General features: G+C 41.5%; 1 non-coding gene and 1 pseudogene across 1 annotated transcript; both read left to right on the top strand.

Annotated features, from left to right (window-relative positions):
• Nucleotides 1–12,910: 12,910 nt before the first annotated feature.
• LOC122289360 lies at nt 12,911–18,385 on the top strand (annotated as a pseudogene).
• Nucleotides 17,225–17,303, top strand: LOC122290625. The gene has a single exon (XR_006236487.1). It is a non-coding gene; the product is annotated as a small nucleolar RNA R160 (small nucleolar RNA).
• Nucleotides 18,386–19,450: the final 1,065 nt, after the last annotated feature.

A 19,450-nucleotide genomic window follows, 5' to 3' on the forward strand; every position in this document is an offset into this window, starting at 1 on the left:
TTAGCATACCCTTAATGTGACGCCCCCAAATCCCCACGCCCGAACACGAGGAAATCGAGACGTCCGGATGGTGACAACCCGGACCACCATCCTAACGACGTGTGCCAAGTGTGTGCAAGAGCGACAAAATGCACAAGACAAACGCAGCGAGAAGCAAGTCAATAAATAAGTACCAGAATTTTTCTTAATGAAATACAAACTGTTTAAAACATACTTAAATAAAATATTACAAGAAACACAAATACAAGTTTGAAAACAGATAAAAAGCACAGCATCAGCAACCCGGCGGAGCCGCATCCTCGGGCTCAGCCTCCTCCTCCTCTTCCTCGATCTCTGCACCAAAAGCTACGGAACCAAGAAAGGTTCCGCAGGTAAGTATGACCCAAACACTACCAGATGAAAATACATACAACCCAAACAACAAGAAAACAAGATCAAACAAACACACGCCCCGCTACACATATATTTTAACACGCACGCCAAAACCCAAAAGGCCCACCAACCTCCATAAAGCCACACCTCGCCATTATCCCAGATAATGGCTCATAACTGAAAAACCATACCACAACCCGCTCCGTATGCACCATGATCTCCCCTAGGGATCATCCGCACACCCTGGCTCAGTGCCACACCGTAGAGAACGGCTACGCGTGCGACACCTAAACGAGCGATGCCCAGACTCGTGCCATGCACGTATCGGGCCGGGCCATCCTCTAGCCCTCGCCAGCGAAGGGCCACGGGATCGGTGAATAGAGCGATGCCTGGACTCGTGCTCAGCACGTACCGGGCCAGACCCATCCTCTAATTTTCGCTCCCGGAGTCAGTGAGTAGAGCGATGCCTGGACTCATGCTCAGCACGTACCGGGCCAGACCCATCCTCTAATACTACTCCGTCATCGCGCAGGGCCTCAGAATCGGTGAATAGAGCGATGCCTGGACTCGTGCTCAGCACGTACCGGGCCAGACCCATCCTCTAGTACCGAACTCGTCAGCGCCCAGACGACTACTCAGGGGATGTCACTCAGTATTGACCGCTCCCGAGTGACCAGAGGAGCTCCACCGTGATAATAACCCATCACGGCTTGGGCTCGTGAGACACACGCACCCAAACGCCAAAACGCCGATAAACATGATGCACATGCACGCGATATGCAACGCACACAAATAAAATGCAACGCACACCACACGGCCCAATCGAAACAACCAATAACAACCAACCAAACAAACACTCCGTCCTCAATCCATCCGACCCCCGAAACTCCTCGGACTCAGTCCGGAATCAACAACCAACAACAAACAATTAAATAAATAATTAAATAAATAAATCAATTGAATGAGCAATATATATTAAAATCTGAAAATAGGGTTTGGAAAATACTTACAGCGCTAAACGGTATTTTTAGAAAGCTCGCGGCGTTGCTAACGGCGGAAAAACAGCAACGTCACAGTGAAAATTCACTGTGGCCGTGGGTCCGAAAAACCCACTTTTGAACGGGGACAAACTAGGACACGAGATTGATAGGGAATGGTCTAGAGGTGGTTGTGAAGCTAAAGGAAGCGACGGACGGCCGTGGGTGGCGGCGGAATGGCCGGAAATGGCCGAAAATGGCAAATCGGAAAACAAGCTCGTGGGAGCTGCTCCGGTGGTCGATGGAGGCCGGAAATGGGTGGGTTAGGACGGCAAGAGGTCGGTGATGAAGTGGTGAAGAAATGGTGGCCGGAGGTGGAGCGACGGCGGCGGATCGGAGTGAAATCCGTGCGCCCTTTGGAAGCTTTTTCCGGCCAAATGGCCGGCCGGTTGGGGGTGGTTTTCGGTGGGGAGGTGCACCGGAGGGAGGGGAAGAAAATGGGACCGGTGGGAGGTCGGGAGGTGGCCGGACGGCGCTGGGCCGGAGGAGAGAGAGAGACGACGCGGGAGAGGGAGGGAAGAGAGAGAGAGCACGGGAGGGAGCCGATCGGGGAGAGAGAAAGGGAGGGAAAAAAAAAAAGAAAAGAAAAAAAAGAAAGAAGAAGAAAGAAAAAAAAAAGGAAAAAGAAAAAGAAAAAAGAGAGGAAAAAGGGAAAAGATGTAAGGAAAAGATGAGGTCCAACCCTCATTCCGGAAAGCAAAACTAACCCGCCAAAAAGATTAAAAAAAAAACACAAAACAACTAAATAAAACACAACACCAAATAAAATAAATTAATTTAAAAACCAACATTAAAAAACGCAAATAAATTAAAATAAATAGCTAATATATTAATTAAAATAAAAACAATTATTTCAGCGAAAATACACTCAAAAACGGGTCATCACATCCTCCCCTCCTTAAAAACAATTTCGTCCTCGAAATTGCAAGATCACCACCAACTTAAACCAAGCCACACAAACGCACATGAACCAACTGAGACCAAGATTAAAAAACATACCTTCATCATTCAAACAAATATGGATACTGCTCTCTCATGTCTGCCACTCGCTCCCAAGAGAAGTCTTGTGCTAACGGATCTCCCCAAGCCACTTTAACCAACGGTATCGTCTTGGACCTCAATTGTTGCTCCTTCCAATCCAAAATCTGCGACGGAACAACTTCATAAGTGAGATCCGGTTGCAACTGAATACTTGCTGGGTCGACGAAGCGTGGCTCTTGCTGTCCAAAGCTTTTCTTCAGGGATGATACGTGGAAGACATCATGAACATCCCCAAAATAATCTGGCAAAGCAACTCTGTAGGCGACGGACCCTACTCTCTCCAGAATCTGAAAAGGGCCGACATACCTTGGATCTAGCTTCCTCTTTTTACCAAAACGCTTGACACCTCTCATGGGAGAGACTTTAAGATAAACCCAATCACCAACTTCAAATGACAATTCTCTCCTCCTGGTATCAGCGTAGCTTTTCTGGCGACTCTGAGCTGCCGCCATTTTATCTCTGATGATCCGGACTTGGCTTTGCATCTCTTGAATTATTTCGGGTCCAATCACCCTACTCTCCCCAACTTCATCCCAACACAAGGGCGACCTGCACTTTCTCCCATAAAGAGCTTCGTAGGGAGCCATCTGAATGGTCGCATGGAAGCTGTTATTGTAGGCAAACTCAATGAGCGGCAAATGATTTTCCCAACTCCCTTGGAATTCCATGACACACGCTCGCAGCATGTCTTCCAAAGTCTGAATGGTGCGTTCTGACTGGCCGTCTGTCTGCGGGTGATAGGCAGTACTGAACTTCAATTTAGTACCCAAAGCTGCCTGTAAACTCTTCCAGAACTGCGATGTGAACCTCGGGTCCCGATCCGACACTATACTCTTTGGTATGCCGTGTAGCCGCACTATCTCCTTGACATACAAACGGGTTAACTTACCCAAAGAGTCGGTGTTATTAACAGGCAGAAAATGAGCACTCTTCGTTAATCGGTCCACAATCACCCAAACAGAATTCTTCCCACTAGGCGTTCTCGGCAAACCCACAACAAAGTCCATCGTGATGTCATCCCATTTCCACTCAGGAATAGGGAGGGGTTGGAGCACACCTGCAGGTCTCTGATGTTCGGCCTTTACCTGTCGGCATGTGTGGCATTTTTCAACATGTAAGGCGATGTCCTTCTTCATTCCATCCCACCAGTAATTCTTCTTCAAGTCCCGATACATTTTTGTACTGCCTGGATGAACAGAATAAGGGGCCGCATGAGCCTCCGCCATGATCCGCTCTTTGAAATCTGAGTCCTTTGGAATCACTCTACGATCTCGGAACCGTAAAATCCCATCACTATCCAAGCTATAGTGCAACGGCCCTCGAGACTTTCGAACTCTTTTCCTGATGTTCAGCAGCTTCGAATCCTTTCTTTGGAGAGCTTTCAATTCTTCAAAATCGGTTACCCGAATATCAAGAACTGATGATAAAATCTCCACTTGCTGCGAACTCTCTAGTAGGAGCCTTCTCATCCCACAAAGTAACGAATCCACTTCCGACGGCTCAGCTTCGTCTTCCAAATGTGACTTCCGGCTCAAAGCATCAGCAACTATATTAGCCTTTCCTGGATGGTACTTGATCTCACACTGATAGTCACTGATTAGCTCCAGCCACCGCCTTTGCCTCATATTCAAATTTTTCTGGGAAAACAAATGCTTCAAACTCTTATGATCAGTAAATACCTCACAAGCTTCCCCATACAAGAAATGCCGCCAGATCTTGAGTGCAAAAACAATCGCAGCCAATTCTAGATCGTGCGTCGGGTAATTCTTTTCATGGTCCTTAAGCTGACGAGATGCATAGGCTACAACCCGTCCTTCCTGCATAAGGACACAACCCAACCCAAACTTGGACGCATCGCTGAAGACTACGAAAGGCTTATGCGGTTCAGGGAGTGCTAACACTGGTGCCGTCGTCAACCTGTTCTTTAATTCCTGGAAGCTTCTCTCACATTTATCTGACCATACAAATTCTGTATTCTTCCGAGTCAAGGTTGTGAGAGGTCCGGATAGGCGAGTAAAACCTTCTACAAATCTTCGATAATAACCGGCGAGCCCCAAGAAACTCCTGATCTCCCGTACTGTAGTTGGGCGTGGCCATGACAAAATGGCTTCTATTTTACTAGGATCAACTGCCACCCCGCCCCTGGAAATTACATGCCCGAGAAATTTAACTTCTTCCAACCAGAACTCACACTTGCTAAGCTTGGCATAAAGCCGGTGTTCTCTCAATCTTTCAAGTACCAGACTAAGATGATACACATGCTCTTCAACATCTCGAGAATAAATCAGTATATCATCAATAAATACCACCACAAAAGAATCCAGATAAGGTTGGAACACCCGATTCATTAAATCCATGAAAGCAGCAGGAGCATTAGCTAGCCCAAACGGCATCACCTTAAATTCATAGTGTCCATACCTCGACCTGAAGGCAGTTTTAGGCACATCCTTCTCTCTGATTCTCAGCTGGTAGTATCCCGACCTCAGATCAATTTTAGAGAACACGGCTGCTCCCTGAAGCTGGTCAAATAAATCATCTATCCGCGGGAGAGGATATTTATTTTTGATGGTCACCTTGTTCAACTCCCGATAGTCAATGCACATACGAAGAGTTCCATCTTTCTTTTTAACAAATAAAACTGGGGCACCCCACGGCGACGTACTAGGCTGAATAAATCCCTTCTCTACTAATTCTTGCAACTGAGTCTTCAACTCTTTCAATTCAGCCGGTGCCATGCGGTAAGGAGCCTTATGCACAGGAGCCGCTCCAGGTTCCAAATCTATAACAAACTCCATCTCTCGCACGGGGGGTAGTCCGGGCAAATCATCCACAAACACATCGGGGAACTCTTCCACAACTGGAATGTCTGCCAAGGACTTCTTCTCAGACGGCGTGGATACCATCTGGACCAAGAATGCATCCGCTCCCCATGCAATTTCTCTTCTTGCCTGTATCGCCGATATAATCATCGGTTTTTCTTTCAATTTACTCCCCGCGAATTCCAGACAATCACCATCCGGAAGCTGAAAGCTAACTGTCCGACTTCTGCAATTAATAGTCGCAGAATATCGGTATAGCCAATCCATCCCGAGGATGATATCAAAACCCAACAGCTTGAACACTACCAGATCAGCATCCAAAAACCTTCCCTCAAAATTTAACGGGCATCCCGAAGCAACTTTGGAACACCACACCCTCTCACCATCGGGTAGGGCCACTACCATAGCCTTCGGCAACGGTTCCGTGACCAAGTTACACACCCGAGCAAACGTGGAAGACACAAACGATTGTGAAGCACCGGAATCAAACAAGGTACAAGCATAAAACTCATACAAACGAACTCTTCCTGAACCAAACACACAACCCATGAAATCCAAAAAACAAAGAAAGAGCCAAATGCACCAAAAATTAAATCCAACTTAAAATTAATTTAATCCATACCTGTGATTACTCCAGCATCATGGGTCGCTGGTGCCTCATCATCTACCTCTCCGGGTGTGACAGCATAAACCCGGGCTTGAACTGGTTGTCTCGGGTTGGTTCTTCCATCGCGCCTACCTCCACTGTTCCCTTGAACCATTCTTGGACATTCTCGGGAAAAGTGGCCCGGCTGGCCACAAGTAAAACATCGAGCTCCACCAGAAGAGCACTCGCCCGCATGAGCTCTATTGCAAATTCCACATACAGGTACACGTCCTCCCATGCGAACACTTGAGGATGCTTGCGATCGAGTCCCGGACCGCTGTACAAACTTCTGGGGCGAACCCGAGCTACTTCCTTCACCAGAAAAACTCCGCCTCTTTTGTCCTGGAGGGGAGCCCATACCCAGATTATTTTCCCGCTCTATAAGGGTGGCCACATCCACTAACTCCTGAAAAGTGGATATCCGGTGGCTGACCACCAAACGGCGTATATCAGGGCGTAGTCCCTCCTGGAAACGCTCTGCTCGCAACTCCTCAGTGGCAACAAGATGAGGAGCGAATTGCTCAAGTTCTATGAACCTCCGGGCGTATTGTTCCACTGTTGCGCCCCCTTGGATCAAATTAGAGAATTCTCTTGCCTTTTGTTTTCTTACCGAGGCGGGAAAGAAGCGGTCATTGAACTCCTTCTTGAAACGCTGCCAGGTCACTGCAGCGAAAGATCCCAACTCAGCTTCCAGCATCACCCTCCTGGTATCCCACCAATCAGAGGCGATACCCTGCAAAAGATAGCTGGCGTAGAGTACTTGTTGAGCTTCAGTACATCCACACACCTCAAAGGTTTTCTCCAGGTCTCTGATCCATCTTCCAGCCTGAAGAGGATCCTCATTTCCAGTGAAGTGTGGAGTCCGATGCGCTAGGAAGCGCTCATAGGTGCATCCGGCTTGCACCATGCTACTTGACCCGCCCGGATACATCCAAGGCCCTCCCTGATATGGCCAAGGACCTCCTGGTTGTGGCCAATACACTCCCTGTGGCGGACAAGGCCCTCCGGGTGGTGGACAAGGCCCTCCTTGTGGTGGCCAAGGACCTCCTTGTGGTGGCCAAGGCCCTGTCTGTTGTGGCCTAATATTCTGTTGCATAAACTCCGTCATCTGCCTTATTGCCTCGGCTATGGAGTCATCTCTGGAGGTATTGTCCTGCGGTTCCTGAGTATTTTTCATTGGTCTTCCTGGTCTTCCCATTTCCTGTCACAACACCACACTTGACCCTCCTTTAAGAAAACAGATAAAACCATCACAAAACCAACATAAACAAAAACAATACAACACATCAAGAAACAAAAGAAACCGGCATGTTAAAACATAACTAAATAAATAAAAACAAGCAAACAAGCTCAAACAAATAAACAAAGGAAACAACTATACTTAACATAATTTTTAAAACACAACTTTAAAACATTCTGGTACTACCTACGGGACATGTGGTTTTACCCAGAGCCAAACCGCTCTGATACCACCTGTGACGCCCCCAAATCCCCACGCTCGAACACGGGGAAATCGAGACGTCCGGATGGTGACAACCCGGACCACCATCCTAACGACGTGTGCCAAGTGTGTGCAAGAGCGACAAAGTGCACAAGACAAACGCAGCGAGAAGCAAGTCAATAAATAAGTACCAGAATTTTTCTTAATGAAATACAAACTGTTTAAAACATAATTAAATAAAATATTACAAGAAACACAAATACAAGTTTGAAAACAGATAAAAAGCACAGCATCAGCAACCCGGCGGAGCCGCATCCTCGGGCTCAGCCTCCTCCTCCTCTTCCTCGATCTCTGCACCAAAAGCTACGGAACCAAGAAAGGTTCCGCAGGTAAGTATGACCCAAACACTACCAGATGAAAATACATACAACCCAAACAACAAGAAAACAAGATCAAACAAACACACGCCCCGCTACACATATATTTTAACACGCACGCCAAAACCCAAAAGGCCCACCAACCTCCATAAAGCCACACCTCACCATTATCCCAGATAATGGCTCATAACTGAAAAACCATACCACAACCCGCTCCGTATGCACCATGATCTCCCCTAGGGATCATCCGCACACCCTGGCTCAGTGCCACACCGTAGAGAACGGCTACGCGTGCGACACCTAAACGAGCGATGCCCAGACTCGTGCCATGCACGTATCGGGCCGGGTCATCCTCTAGCCCTCGCCAGCGAAGGGCCACGGGATCGGTGAATAGAGCGATGCCTGGACTCGTGCTCAGCACGTACCGGGCCAGACCCATCCTCTAATTTCCGCTCCCGGAGTCAGTGAGTAGAGCGATGCCTGGACTCGTGCTCAGCACGTACCGGGCCAGACCCATCCTCTAATACTACTCCGTCATCGCGCAGGGCCTCAGAATCGGTGAATAGAGCGATGCCTGGACTCGTGCTCAGCACGTACCGGGCCAGACCCATCCTCTAGTACCGAACTCGTCAGCGCCCAGACGACTACTCAGGGGATGTCACTCAGTATTGACCGCTCCCGAGTGACCAGAGGAGCTCCACCGTGATAATAACCCATCACGGCTTGGGCTCGTGAGACACACGCACCCAAACGCCAAAACGCCGATAAACATGATGCACATGCACGCGATATGCAACGCACACAAATAAAATGCAACGCACACCACACGGCCCAATCGAAACAACCAATAACAACCAACCAAACAAACACTCCGTCCTCAATCCATCCGACCCCCGAAACTCCTCGGACTCAGTCCGGAATCAACAACCAACAACAAACAATTAAATAAATAATTAAATAAATAAATCAATTGAATGAGCAATATATATTAAAATCTGAAAATAGGGTTTGAAAAATACTTACAGCGCTAAACGGTATTTTTAGAAAGCTCGCGGCGTTGCTAACGGCGGAAAAACAGCAACGTCACAGTGAAAATTCACTGTGGCCGTGGGTCCGAAAAACCCACTTTTGAACGGGGACAAACTAGGACACGAGATTGATAGGGAATGGTCTAGAGGTGGTTGTGAAGCTAAAGGAAGCGACGGACGGCCGTGGGTGGCGGCGGAATGGCCGAAAATGGCAAATCGGAAAACAAGCTCGTGGGAGCTGCTCCGGTGGTCGATGGAGGCCGGAAATGGGTGGGTTAGGACGGCAAGAGGTCGGTGATGAAGTGGTGAAGAAATGGTGGCCGGAGGTGGAGCGACGGCGGCGGATCGGAGTGAAATCCGTGCGCCCTTTGGAAGCTTTTTCCGGCCAAATGGCCGGCCGGTTGGGGGTGGTTTTCGGTGGGGAGGTGCACCGGAGGGAGGGGAAGAAAATGGGACCGGTGGGAGGTCGGGAGGTGGCCGGACGGCGCTGGGCCGGAGGAGAGAGAGAGAGACGACGTGGGAGAGGGAGGGAAGAGAGAGAGAGCACGGGGGGGGAGCCGATCGGGGAGAGAGAAAGGGAGGGAAAAAAAAAAGAAAAGAAAAAAAAGAAAGAAGAAGAAAGAAAAAAAAAAGGAAAAAGAAAAAGAAAAAAGAGAGGAAAAAGGGAAAAGATGTAGGGAAAAGATGAGGTCCAACCCTCATTCCGGAAAGCAAAACTAACCCGCCAAAAAGATTAAAAAAAAAACACAAAACAACTAAATAAAACACAACACCAAATAAAATAAATTAATTTAAAAACCAACATTAAAAAACGCAAATAAATTAAAATAAATAGCTAATATATTAATTAAAATAAAAACAATTATTTCAGCGAAAATACACTCAAAAACGGGTCATCACACTTAAAGTATTCTTTTATATTGTTTCAATTTATTATCTTAGTTCATTATTCCAATTAACCTTTAAATAGTTTTTATAAAATTATTAAGTTATATGTTTGCACAAAATATTAAGTAGTATGATAGGAGTTTTGGAATAATATTATTTTATGTAATCTTTTTATATTTAAATATTTATTAGATTATCTCTATAATGAGATTTTAAGTAATTAGATTGCTACGACACATGTTCTATAAAGTTTAGTAACGTCTAGTGCCTCGTATAGGTCACGAGCTACGACATGAGATTTCGGAAGTAGTGCTAAAAGATAAATAGTATGATCATATGAATGTATGCGTAATGAAAATATTATAATTGGGTATGATAATATGATATAGTTTTGATGGTGATCTACGTTACGCTAAGAGCTAAGTCAATGTTAGATCGCTTTCACGAACTTCTATGAATTATGATGATTTACATGAAAGTAAGTTTATATATGCTATTATGGATTGTTGATCGATGGATTGAATGTTATTAAAATTGCATGGAAGCCATGTTATGATCATATAGTAATTTAAGATAAATATGCTATGAATTAAAATAGCCAGATCATGCATGCTATACTCGTGAAGTACTTAGATCGTGTATACCATGTATTGTTCATGCAATAACTTAAGTCAAGCATGCCATGTAATAAATAGCCAGATCATGTATGCCATGTTCATGTAGTTCTCAGATCATGCACGCAATGAAATGTTATAAAAGGTTTGATTATATTAGGACATGTCATGTTATACTACGCTAAGTACAAGAAAATAATATGTACAAGTTACATGAGTTAAGTGAAACACAGACTCGAGCATGTTTCACTCTATGTTGTGCAAGTTAAGTAAAACACAGACTCAAACGTGTTTTACTCTATGTTATACAAGTTAGGTAAAATACGGACTCAAGTGTGTTTCCCTCCATGTTAATAAGTAAAACACGGACTCAAGCATGTTTTACTCCATGTCATGCAAGTTAAGTGAAATACGAACTCAAGCGTATTTCACTCCATGTTATGCAATATAAGTGAAATACGGACTCAAACATGTTTCACTTCATGACAAGTTACGTGATGCCATGGACTCAAGCGTGATTCACTATGTAATAAGTATAATTCAAAATAAATAAGTAATTATGCATTCATGTTTATATGTTCGCCGTGATTATGTATGTTTCCGCTCGTGTTAATGAGTATAGACATGTTATGAGAATCTATGAATGTTATGTGTAAGTTATGATTGGGCTTTAAAAATCAAGTTTATGCTAAGTTCAATAATATTTTGCGATATAATGTGCTATGTACTGAGTATTCGACTAATTTTTATTATTTGTTTTTTTATTTTCTTCTATGTTGATTGCCATAGATGGTGATTATGAAAATGTAGAGCTGGATGGGCAGAAGTAGGTGTAGTATAAAGACTTAGAGATGAATAAGTGTCATTTACATAAAGACTCAAGTTTTCTTTTATGTTATTTCAATAACTAGTCTGGTTTAAGACTAGCTCATGCTTTGCTTTATTTAAGTTTCAAGTTTCAAGACTATTTATGTCCTTTCAATTAAGTTTTTTTTTTTTTCTTTCAATAAATGAAATATTTCAGAATAACGAATCTCTTTACCGAGCATTTTGTCATGTATGTTAGTAACGTCTTTATCATACTGAAATAGGGTGTTACACTATCCCATTGATGTGACTACTATTCATGTGGTATCTCATGATTTATTAAAAAAATAATCAAAACACAAACTTATAGTTTCAACCATATTTTTTTTGGACCTTTAGATGCCATTTTATTTTGAATATATATATTTTTAATAAGCCATATAACACCATCAATGAGGCAAGGTAAGCGATATAATCGAGGCAACGTAATAACATTTGTCTTGATAATAAGTCGGATTAATATTACTATTTATCATGAATTTTAGTGAGGTTTTAATAGTAAGTTGAAGTGAGATAACTTAATAAATGTGATAAAAGTTGAATAAAATATTATTTTAATTTTAATTTTTAATGTTATTATTCTTTTTATAATGTTTGATAAAAAAGAAGTGTTATCGTTATAAAGAGATCTTACAAATAGACGTGTTTTCATATGATATGTTATATATATTTTATAATAAAAATGGTTTTATAATCTAATATGTCACATAAAGTAATGTCAATTTATAAATATATTTTTATAGAATATTTTTATAATTAAAATATTTATATTGATAAAACGATACTGTCACATTAAGATATTGTAAAATAATTGTATCTTATTATTCAAGTAGTTGAAAGTGATAAAATTCAAGACAGACAATAAAATTCTCAAATATATTAAGAGTAAATAAATTTATAAATATAATTATTACCATCGCTGACATGACATTCTAAACATAAAAAATATGGATATTTTAACTTATAAAAATTATATTTAGCAGTCATACATTGTAAATATATTTTTATTTTTATTTTTTCTCTCCATAGATGTATTTGTAGAATTATTGAGTAAAATAACTCTTTAATTTATTTTAATTTCAAATTTAAAATAAAAAAAACTATACTCAACAATGTGTAGTATAGAGCTAAATAACTACAGGAAAATTATATTCACTATTTTTATACTATACAACACACATAATATTTTAATTTTTATTTATTTATTAAATATGTGGTATATGAATAATGAGTATAAGAATTCAATTAATTTAAAAAATATAAAATAAAAAAAATTTTAAAAATAAAAATAAGTATGATTGTAAAGTGCAAGATGACGAGTAGAAAGAAAAATAGATAACATAATTAAAAAGAAAAAAAAATCTATTTATCATTTTATTATCATTTCATAATGTTATATTAAATAATAAATTTATAAATAAAATATTATAATTAATTTATAATCATATAATATCACGAGATGATAAAAAACGATAAAATTTGAGATAACAGTAATATTACTCAATTGAAAATTATTTATCCAATTACTTTTACGTATTTTTTACTTTGTAGCAGGGACCACCCACACGTGTGCATAAAATCCCGAAGCCTGAACTGATCTTCACCGTAGGCGTAGCGGACTTGAATTTTTATCTTTCTATCTTTCCCTCCGTTTCCGAGCTCTAAAAACGAAGCCAGCTCTCTATCAAGCTTGCACCAAACTTCTCTGTTTCGAAAGCTCCTCTCGATTTCTTGTGGGCACTGATGTTTTGAAGTATTTAATGCACTATCTTCATTGCAGATGGGTTACGAGGACGATCCGTGTGTTTGTCTTTCTGTTTGTGAGCAATATATGGTTTCTGATGATTCTCTTCGTGAAATTTAGGGCGTAATTTTTTTTTTCCAGGTACCTTGATGAGGATGGAGAGCCGTTGAGGGACTACGAAGATGTGCATTCGGGTCGAGAGCTGTCGCCGGGGTCTCAACTGGACGTATTGGATGAAGACGACGAAGTTGAGGAAGACTGGCAGGGTAGCGGGGGGCGGCGAGAGCGGTCGGAGAGCCGGTTTACGACGCGGACTCCTCGTCTTTGAAAGCGAAGCCCCGGAAGCGGCTGATCAGGAAGAGCGAGACCACCACGGCGGAGGATATCGTGGTTCCTAGCCTGGTGGATGAGGACGAAGACGGGGAGAGTTTTGAGAGGAATCGGAAGAAGAGGAAGGAGGGTGGTGGGACTAGTGGGAAAAAGGAAACCAAGCATAATTTGGAGAAGAGAGGATTTTCTTCGGGGAAGGGCGAGTTCGGTAAGTTCTCCAAGCGAGGGTTTTCTTCCGGGAATGATCGCGATGGTGAGGTCAAGGAGATGTGGGACACCATTGCCGGCGCCGATTCCGAGGTGTAATAAATGTTTCTATTCTCGTTTTCTCTGCTTGTGAAATAAGCTCCTAATTAGAGGTCAATGAATTGTTTATGGAATTAAGTTCTATATATGATAATAATAACGCTTCTGTTAACTTCTTAGACCTGTATTTATCTAAGTTTGTTGCATGTTTTATTTTAAATTAAACCCTAAACATTAATATGGTCTCTTTGCGATTGAGACGGTCCAATTTGAGAATACTCAGAGATCAGTTGTGATATTTCCAGCATTTATATATTTTATTTTTTAGGTCATCATTAATTTCTTCAATTACAATTTTGTTTATTTAGAAATATATTACTCTCTAGTATTCAGATGTAATTTGTGGTATGCATGGCTGTTTGTACGTGGTCTTCTTTGGCAAAAATAGATTATAGAAAGCCAAACATTTTCTTATGTTCTATGGTGAAACTACCTTACTACCTTACGACCTTAGAAGTTTCATAAATGTTGATGCCCTGAAGCTTGGTTCAGCGGATCTAATCATCAATCAATCCATTATATATGATTATGCTTTTGATTCTATAGGTTGAAGTTTCTGATTGTTTCGGTCTCTGAATGGATTAGGATGATCAAGAGGGTTTGAGGACCGTGGATGATGATAGCTTCATAGATGACACCGGTATAGATCCCGCTGATGGGTATGTAAGTGGCAATGAGCCCCGATCTCCTGGTGATGATCCTCAGGTTAGTTTTTTTTTTGTATATCTGTTTCACATAAATTGGTGATGGCATAATGCTGTGGCTCGCAACTCCTTTTTTCTGTTTATTTTATTTATTTTTTTAAGAAGGTCTTGCTAGAATATTTGAAGACACAAAATGTTTGTTTTAATTCAAAAATTTGAAGTTTGAACCTTTTTGTTGTTCTAGAGGCTTGTGTCTGATATCATTTTTTCCCATGTTGTTGATTGACTAAAATGCTCATTAACATATCTTTGTTGGTTCTGGATGTGTGCTGGGACCTTGATGAATTTATTGGTTTATCGTTTGGATGTTTCTAGGCTGAGGAGGGTGAAGAAGATGAAGAAATTAATGATCTCTTCAAGATGGGTAAGAAGAGAAAGAAGAATGAGAGAAGTCCTGCGGACATAGCTCTGCTGGTTGAGAATGTCATGGCTGAGCTCGAAGTCACAGCAGAAGAGGATGCAGACCTCAATAGACAGGGAAAGCCTGCTGTGAATAAACTCAAAAAACTGCCTCTTCTGATCTAGGTCCTTTCAAAGTAAGCTTTTTGTAATTTGTTTATTTGGGTTTTCTTGCCTTCACATAGCATTTTTAATTCTTAGATTTAAGACCATTATATTCTTTTTGTCAACTGCTGTCGGTGCAGGAAGCAGCTTCAACAAGAATTCTTAGGGCATGGAGTGCTAAATCTATTAAAGAATTGGCTTGAGCCTCTTCCTGATGGAAGCTTACCAAACATTAATATCTGTGCGGCAATTTTGAATATTTTGACTGATGTATGGTCAGAGTTCCCTGCATTATGATTTGCAATTTTGTAGTAATGGTTTTTGACGTAACATGTGTAGCCATCTGAAATGTTGCTTCTGTTATGCAGTTTCCCATCGATCTAGAGCAGTATGATAGAAGAGAGCAATTGAAAAAGAGTGGTCTTGGAAAGGTTAGGAATCTGTTTGTGAAAGCTACTTCAAAACTTCTGCAGCTTGGATGTAGAAGAAAGCATGTTGACTTAAGTTCTCTCTTATTGGGCAGGTCATCATGTTTTTATCAACATCTGATGAGGAAACCACATCCAACAGAAAACTTGCAAAGGATTTGGTTGATAAATGGGTAATTTGAAATGTGTTTTAACTCTCCTAATGTGAAATTTATACAGATGGGTATGACCACAGTAATGGGAAAGTCTTGGTACATGTATTGGGTCCATCTTGAATTTTTTATTGATGCATGCTCATCCTGCCTTCATTTTGTTTCTATTTCGAAATTTCTGGCACTTGTTTGGCAGAGAACAGTGTTAGCGGCAAATGATGGTGGATATGTTTCACTCTGTTCTATCATTATCAACATTCCTGGTTTGCTTTAATTATTTTGATAAGTAATAAAAGATTTTGTTGAAGAGAATAATAGGCATAGCCCATGAGAAACCGTCATGCATTCCCTTTGATGATGATAAAAATCTGACTTGAAATGTTCAAACTTTTCTTTTTGGTTGTGCCACACTGATCTTTGGTCACACAATTGGTTGTTTACAAGGGTTGCTATTTCTATCACAAATTCATGATTCCATAAGTCTTGGGATGCGGATCGCAATTTCCATACTCTTTATTTTTATGTGCAGTCGTTCTATTTTCTTCTTTAATAATCCTTGAAGATCATACATGAGTTTTCTGTTATAGTTAGCAGTATTGAAATCTTTTGTAATTGTGAACTTGAGTGCAGAGTCGACCGATATTTAATAAGACTACAAGATTTGAGGAAATGAGAAACGTTGATGATGAGAGGGTTCCCTACCAATGACCTCCTGTGAAGAAGTACTCCTTGTGACCTGTTCTGCTTATTATCCTACATGTTTCTTTCATACAAGTATACATCAACCTTGTTATTTGTATAATTTTGTTCCCTAATTTTTAGTAGGCAGGCAAATAAACCTGCTGGAATTGAATCTGGAGATGGTGATCTTGATTTGGATGAATTTTCACGGTAAGGCATCATGACAGGCATATTTTTGCTCCTGGGCTCCTTTATTTTCTTTGAACCATATTTCAAGCACCATCTCATATTAGATTTTTAATTTTTAATTATAAAAAAAAAAAGATTTTTAATTTTTACTACAATACAGGGAACGCAAGTCAGGCCAATCTTCTTCCAGGCTGCATGCTACAAGACCAGAAGCAACACCCTTAGATTTTGTGGTGCGCCCACAATCAAAGATTGATCCTGATGAAATTAGAGCGCGTGCAAAACAAGTTGTACAAGATCAGCGTCGTTTGAAGGTTGGTTTTCCTCTGCTGAAACCTTAAATACAAGAATGAAGGGAAAATAAGTTTTGTTGGCATGTCTATAACTCTCTTTCAATGGAGTGATGAATATCTGTAACTTCTCATTGACGGTGGTCCACTCCAATTTGGACACAAATGAGTTGGTTTTCTTCATTTCACATTTGAAAGAAGCAATGCTTCAACATATGTGGGCTAATTATGTTTAGCGGTCTAGGTTAGATTGTTAACTTTGCTTTTCTTTCCTGAGCTGAACCTAACGTCAAACACAAGTTCCCTCTAAAGATATTTGTGTTAATTAATTCCACTGAGGTTCATGAAGTGACTTCCGTCTGTCACTAACAATCTTTACACTGCATGATGAACAAGGAGTCACTTGCACAGCTCTGTTAATCCCAAATTAATAGGATTTACGGGAGATGTACACTCTTTACTACTGTTTGAGCATTTTATTGGGAAAACATTAATGTTTAGGTTTTTGCACCCATTAAAAAAAAAAATTATGTTTAGGTTTGAGTACTGCTTATCTGAGAATAATGCACATCAAGCATTTCATTTGAACTTGCTTTTTGGTAATGGTTTGTTATTTGTGTCACTCGCAATATATGGTGCTTTGATTTTTATTTTCGTATACAATGTTGGTGTTGCTCTGTGGACCTTTATGAAGCTTGGACTTGGTTTAAGCTATCTATGTAATTTCTTTATATATATGGTGATGAGCTGTTCTGGCAAGAAGCAAAGCAAAATGATGAGGTTCTAGTATCTGAATATCAGGTAGAATCCCATATCATATTGGTCTTCAAAGTTCTCTGATTGCTTTGCTAACCCTGCTCAAAGACGTTAACACCGATCTATAATACAGGGCCAGCTTTTTATTGAAGTTGTACCGGGTGGTCTTTTTTTTTTTTTTGGTTCTCATTAAGTTTATTGATTGCCATACGGATCGCTTGTAGCTCCTATTTTTCAGTTTTCATATTTAACTTCTTTTCTTGTTCTTTTAGTTGATATTTTCTGAAGTATTTTTTTTTGCCGCTCTTTGAGAAGTGGGATGTTTGATGAAACTAAAAAGGTCTAAATGATGCCTTTTTAGTCAAAACTGAAAGTTCATCCTTTGTGAGTTTGTTAGACCAGTTTATGGTGTATATCTGTAATTTGGCTTTTTGATAAAGTAAATGGTGTATATCTGTATTAAGACCAGTAATGGACATCAGAAGTGACAGTATGTTCTTAAACAAGGGTTAAATTGCTAGGAAGGTCAAACCTCCCATGGAATGTATGTCTTAACCAGACGACAGTGTTCTTTATGTCTGCATGCAGGTGTGCATGTGAAGTCCTATGTTTTTGCAAGTCTTTTGTGAAATCTATGTTTTTACCGTTTTCCTAAAACCCAAATGAACATGTTTTAATGGCAGATGAGTAAGAAGTTGCAGCAGTTGAAGGCGCCAAAAAAGAAGCAACTTCAAGCCACTAAACTTAGTGTGGAGGGTCGTGGTATGCTCAAATATCTGTAAGGTTGCGACTCAATTGCTAGGGAAGAAGGGTGCATTTGGAGGCCAATATCATCATATACCACTAGCACAAGCGGCTAGAACAAGCAAAAGATGACTTTGAAAGGGAAATTTAACTAGGCTATAACTTCTTCAAATGCCCGAGGTCGCTCTGATTCTTCTTGTGTTCAAAGTCCAATGGGAATATTTGGCGTTTAAGTTCTTCCCCCCTTTCTGGTGGTTTTTTTTTTGGGCACAAAAGTACAGCCAGCCATACTTACTGGTGGTCAATGTGGCTTTCTGTGCCCAAAGTTGGAATATTTGGCTTCAATATTGATGGAAATTGACATTTGTGAATGAGATTTGTAATTGATGAGCCATTGGGATTATGGGACATTTTCCCGTACGCGTAATGCAGTAGTCTACTCTTCCTAAATATATCTTTGAGAATATTGTTCCCAACCCGACACTGTGTGGGGCCATTCAAAGGGTTCTATTGCCCACACTATCGGTACATACGGTCGTTGCAACATCAAGATTAGGTTATGACAATGACTACCCTCTTTAGGAAAATTATTAAGGTAATCCCTAGGCCTGCAACCCGGCTTGGATTAGTCGGGTTTGTGCTCGACACGACCCGAAACACACCAAATAATGCGCCAATCCGATCTGATCCAACCCGGTCAAAGTAAAAGCGGGTCGAATCCGTATGATCCGATCAGGTCTTGCACCGTGGAATAGAAGCCAAATGATGGAAGAGGGAGACTTGACGGAAGTGTTCGAGGGTCGTCACTCCGAGGACGAATCCAAGGGACTAGATGATCTGAAGTTGTTGCCCCTTGTTGGCCTTCATAAACTCGTAACAGGGCCAGCTGTCTCCTAAACCCACTACCACAACACCCTCTTCCTTCTTCCCATTGGGCACCCCCATGGAGATCAGCTCACACAATGTCGGATTCGTGGGCTCCCGATTTGCCAGCACAATCTCCAGTTCCTGGTTCAACAAGCAGATCTCAAAATCCATTAATCAAGGAGAGAGACACAGAGAGGAAGAGTTGCACGATGCAGTGGCCCACCAACGCAATGATTAGGTCTGTCTGCCAAACAGAGGACTGCATGTAGAGGAGGGTCGAGTGCGACAACTGAAGGGCTAAGACGTGATTGATCGGTGGCAGATCAATCTTCAACCACACGCGGGACCGCGGGTCGTACGCGTGCGCCATCGTGGCATAAGGGTGGTTGGTGCTCTGTTTGTGGACAATGAGCCAAGGCTTGATGGGTTTCAGGTGTCGAAGAGACGAGAAAATGGCACGATTCCAGTTGTTAGACACGCAACGTATGTGCTCAAGATCGATGAGAGGAACGCACGAGAGGATAATCTCCAGGATCCCCATAGATCGAAGCAGTAGCAGAAGCTGGGCGGCTAGGGTTTGAGAGCTGAAGATAAGAATAGTTTATACACGAACGGGTTGAAATAA

This window comes from Carya illinoinensis, chromosome 12, assembly GCF_018687715.1.
Source record: "Carya illinoinensis cultivar Pawnee chromosome 12, C.illinoinensisPawnee_v1, whole genome shotgun sequence".
Classification (NCBI taxonomy): domain Eukaryota; kingdom Viridiplantae; phylum Streptophyta; class Magnoliopsida; order Fagales; family Juglandaceae; genus Carya; species Carya illinoinensis.